The following is a 5,490-nucleotide window of genomic DNA, read 5'->3' as shown; positions in this document are numbered from 1 at the left end:
CACAGTGAGTACCAAAGGAAGACCTTTGGAATAACTGGTGAAGCAATTTAAGAGCATCCTATAATCCCTTTTGGGATACCTTTTTTGGAATGCATTCCAACTAAAAAGCTCAAGAGCTTGATCATCATTCAGCACTTTTACCTTATAGATTTTCCCGCGTAGACCGATTAATATTTCTTCATGTCGAGGTATCAAAATGATTCTACTTCCCATGCCTAAGTTTATTGCCTTGATGAGGTGGCTCAGTGGCTGCAACAACCCTTCAACATCATCGAACACCAACAAAACGCTCTTGTTTTGAAGCTTAGTCGTCATGAAGTTTATTACTTCTTGCATAGCATCTCCAAATTCCAAAAATCCATTGCTGAGAATGTCACCAAAAAGGGTCTCCAGCATTTTGATGAGGCTGTCTTGACTCGATATATCCTTCACATTCGCGAGAAAGCAACTCCAATCAAATCGATCTGCAATTCGATTGTACAAAGCTCTCACAAGTGTTGTCTTACCTATTCCGCTAGTCCCAGAAATTCCAACAATTTGGACCTCTTCAACCTCTGATTGCAGTAAGGAGTTCAAGGCTTGTACTTGAGAATCTAACCCAACCGGATGGAAAGCAAGCAGGTCCGTGCGTGAGCACCTCAGTCTTCTTTAAATATTCTCCACAACGGATTGGATGAATTCAGCTTCAAGTCTACAAATTGTCAACAACTAAAGGTGTGACTCTGGTTATTCGTGCTAGTAAAAGATAAAGAAAAGATCACTCAGATTACATTTTTAACTCGGGAGAATCGTCCATCTAATCTGAATTTAATTTCCAACATCTAATCCAATATAATAGAAGTGGAACATGAGAGGTTGACATGTGCTCTCATAGTGGTGGCACATTTTATTGAAAATATGTCTCGAGTTTGAACCCGTGAACGAAAACCGATTCGAGATAAATTATAAAGAAGCTCGGTTTATTATAGGAAAGTTTGAGATTAAGCAAAGTAGATTACGATTTGGAATCGTAATCGAGAATCAAAGTTGGGCATGTTAAAGCTGCAAAGATAATATCAACTTTCATATATTATGTGGGGCTCTTGGGCTGAAATTGGAAAGTCCCACCTGGGGACAATATTCGGTCAACTTTGATTTCTTTCCTGACCAATATGTGCTGACCGAACTGGACTTCTTCCGTGGCGGTGATATTAATGATTCTAAGGGTTTACTTTTCGGTCTTGCTTCTATATATATATATATGCCGTGGCAGAGGATTGGAGTTCGGGGAAGCACCGTTTACTCTGGGTGCCGTGGGAGTGCTAGTGTCATCCATAGGTGCTGCGTGCTTGGCAGTGGGTTTAGGATTTTGTTTGTGAAATTACACCAAGAGTTCAAGTGTTTGAAGCGATTAAATCTTGTGTTAAGATTTGTGTACAATTCTTTTGCGAGATTGAGATATTATTTCGTGAGGAATTATGGGGCTAAACACTGCGTGAGTTATTGGGTGTAATTGAGGCTTGGGAAACACTTAGAGTTTTTGAGTGACTCGAGTGTGGTTGTAATCTCCGTTGTATTGCTTGATCTATAGTGGAATTCCGTGTTGTTCTCCCCGTGGACGTAGGTCACTACGACCGAACCACGTAAATCTGGTGTCCGATTTATTTTCTTATTCTGTCAATTTTATTATTCGATCGCTTGGCTTTCGCAACAATTGGTATCAGAGCTTGGTTTGGCTGAGTTGAAGCGAATCGATGGCGGCAGAAGAAGGAAAAGTGAGAATTGACAGATTTGATGGGAAAGATTTTGGTTTCTAGAAGATGCAGATTGAGGATAATCTATATCAGATGAAACTGCACTTGCCCTTGTATGGGGTGAAACCAGAGACGATGAAGCAAGCTGATTGGGAATTGATGGATAGATGAGCTTTGGGTGTTATTCGGCTGACGTTGGCACGTAACGTCGCGTTTAACATCGTGAATGAGAAGACCACTGCGGGTTTGATGAAAGCCCTGTCGGACATGTACGAGAAGCCCTCTGCGATCAACAAAGTCTATTTGATGCGAGGTTTGTTTAATTTGAAGATGAGCGAAGGTGTGTCAGTTGCAGATCATATCAATGAATTCAATGTGATCGTTAGTCAATTGAGTTCAGTTGAGATTAACTTTGAAGATGAGGTACGTGCTTTGATTCTATTATCATCATTGCCTGATAGTTGGAATACTACTGTTATTACTGTTAGTAATTCCTCTGGGTGAACAAGTTTGACGTTTGATGGTGTTCGAGATTTAATTATGAGTAAAGACATCTGTAGAAGAGAATCTGGCGAACATGTATCTACTGCTTTAGTAGGTGAAAATAGAGGAAGAACTGGTAAACGTGTTAGCAGAAGTAGTATGAACTCGAATAGACGAAGTCAGTCTAGGACTGGTGGTGTTGTATGTTGGAGTTGTGGCAAGAAGGGGCATCTTAGAAGGAATTGCCTTAAGCTGAAGAACGAGAAGGGTAAGGGAATTAGAGTTGATCCTGCGAATGATGTTGCAGCTATAGCTGATGGTAATTCGGATGATGCTGATTATGTCTTGTCTGTCACTGATTATTCGTCGTTTGGCAGATGGATTATGGATTCTGGTTGTTCTTTTCACGCTACACCAAACAGAAATTGGTTTACTACTTATCAGTGCACGGATAGTAGTAAAGTGCAGTTGGGGAACAACGCTGAATGTGATGTTGTAGGTGTTGGTGATATCAGAATCAGAATGGATGATGGTATTGTGAGGACATTGACTGAAGTGAGGCATGTTCCAGAGTTGAAGAAACATCTGATTTCCTTGAGTGCCCTAGATTCAGCTGGGTGTCGGTATTCTTCAGAATGTGGACTTCTGAAAGTTGTTCGAGGTTCCTTGGTGATAATGAAAGGAATCAAGCATGATGGCCTATATGAGCTTCAAGGTGAGACAGTGACGGAATTCGCTACGGAGACGTCGAATGCATCGGTTCGAGAGTCTGAATTGTGGCATATGCCTTTGGGGCACATTAGTGAGAGAAGCCTGAAGGTTCTAAGTGAAAGAAATTTGCTATGTGGTTATGTGGCTAATGAATTGAATGTATGCAGGTGCTGTGATTTAGATCAACGGCGGAAAGTGCAGTTTAGTACGGTTGTCAGAGAAACCACGGAAATTGCAGAATTGATTCACTTAGATGTTCGCAGGTTGTCACGGTTTCCTTCGAGGAAGAGTGCAAGATTTATGCTAACAGTTATTGATGACTACTCGAGGAAGACGTGGGTGTTTGTGCTTAGGCACAAGTTTGATGCTGTTGTCAGGATCAGGCAGTTAAAAGCTTTGATCGAAAAGGAGACTGGTAAAATGATCAAGTAGATGCGGACTGACAGTAGTATGGAGTTTTGCTCGGAGCTGTTAAACGAATTCTGCATGAAGGAAGGCATAGTGAAACACCGCACTAGTGCCATTGAACCACAACAGGTTGCAGAGTTGATGAGCAGAACATTACTAGAGACGGCCCATAAAAGGCTCTCTAGTGCTGGTATGGCTAGGAGATTCCTGGCGGATGCGCTTAGTACGGCGAGCTACCTGAAGAATAGATCCCCATCGACTGCAATTGAATGTCGGACTCCCGAAGAAATGTGGTCAGGTAACGTTGCTGATTATTTTGTTCTTAGAATGTTTGGTTGTCCATGTTATGTTCGAGTTAGTGATGGTAAGCTCGATGGAAGGACAATGAAGTGCATGTTCCTAGGTTATGCACAAGGTGAGCGGGGCTATAAGTTGTGGTGCCCGGAATTAAATTCACCTGTTATCAGCAGAGAAGTTACATTTGACAAGTCTCCAGTACTTCTGGCTAGGAGTGTTAGTAGCAGTGTTCATACGGATTTGGACAGTGTTCAGCTTGAGGTGGAGTTGCAACCAGAAACTCCTGAGGTAGCGGGTGCTAGCGAAGAAATCGACACAGATGGTGCTTGTAACGAGGTGGAGCCTATTGAGCCAACGGTTGCTGTAACTGCTGAAATTGACAAGGTGCGTATTCAATCTCCCGATAGATATGTATGCAACAATGGTTTTGCTTTATCTATGGTTGAGGAGGTTGTGTCGGAAAATCCTTCTGAAGCAGTTAAAGGTGCATGTGGAGTTAGTATTCTGATGAGGTCCACGGTTATGGCGAAGTTCAAGCAAGGTTTGGACTTGAAAGACGTCTGTGGCGGTTGAGCCCATCGGGGCTGTGGAAGAGTAGTAGCGGAATTCGGATTCTATCAAATCGATTGTGACTTGGTTCAAACGTCGAGCCAAGGTGGAGATTGTTGAAAATATGTCTCGAGTTTGAACCCGTGAACGAAACCCGATTCGAGATAAGTTATAAAGAAGCTCGGTTTATTATAGGAAAGTTTGAGATTAAGCAAAGTAGATTACGATTTGGAATTGTAATCGAGAATCAAAGTTGGGCATGTTAAAGCTGCAAAGATAATATCAACTTTCCTATATTATGTTGGGCTCTTGGGCTGAAATTGGAAAGTCCCACCTGGGGACAATATTCGGTCAACTTTGATTTCTTTCCTGACCAATATGTGCTGACCGAACTGGACTTCTTCCGTGGCGGTGATATTAATGATTCTAAGGGTTTACTTTTCGGTCTTGCTTCTATATATATATATGCCGTGGCAGAGGATTGGAGTTCGGGGAAGCACCGTTTACTCTGAGTGCCGTGGGAGTGCTAGTGTCATCCATGGGTGCTGCGTGCTTGGCAGTGGGTTTAGGATTTTGTTCGTGGAATTACATAAAGAGTTCAAGTGCTTGTAGCGATTAAATCTTGTGTTAAGATTTGTATACAATTCTTTTGCGAGATTGAGAGACTATTTCGTGAAGAATTGTGGGGCTAAACACTATGTAAGTTATTGGGTGTAATTGAGGCTTGGGAAACACTTAGAGTGTTTGAGTGACTCGAGTGTGGTTGTAATCTCCGTTGTATCGCTTGATCTATAGTGGAATTCCGTGCTATTCTCCCCGTGGACGTAAGTCACTACGACCGAACCACGTAAATTTGGTGTTCGATTTATTTTCTTATTCTGTCAATTTTATTATTTGATCGCTTGGCTTCCGCAACACATTTCCCTCCCTTTCGTGTTTGATTTTTTAACTTTTCTTGTTCTTATCTTATTGGAAAAAAAAAAAACTCTTTCTTCTACTTTTCAATTAATTGGAAATCACACGTATATTTATTTTGCATATGTCACGCCTTTTTTCAAAATATTGACTATACTTTTCTTGAAAAACTCATGTTAATCATGAGAATAAAATATTCAAACATGCCTCCCTCCACTTTTAACATAAAAGCATGTTAATCAAACATCCCAACATCACATGTGTCGCCATTTGAAGTAATCAACAAAAAATTAATGTTAATGATGTTGAAACGTTTTAGTGTAATGACATGGTAATGTCAATTGAATTTTGACTCAAGTGTCAAGATTCTATCTATTAAACAAATAAAACACTG

Source organism: Syzygium oleosum, unplaced genomic scaffold (genome assembly GCF_021117445.2).
Source record: "Syzygium oleosum isolate NSW1041296 unplaced genomic scaffold, Sole_v2.1 Sole_v2.55, whole genome shotgun sequence".
In the NCBI taxonomy this organism is placed as follows: Eukaryota; Viridiplantae; Streptophyta; class Magnoliopsida; order Myrtales; family Myrtaceae; genus Syzygium; species Syzygium oleosum.
This window is presented reverse-complemented; position numbering follows the sequence as displayed.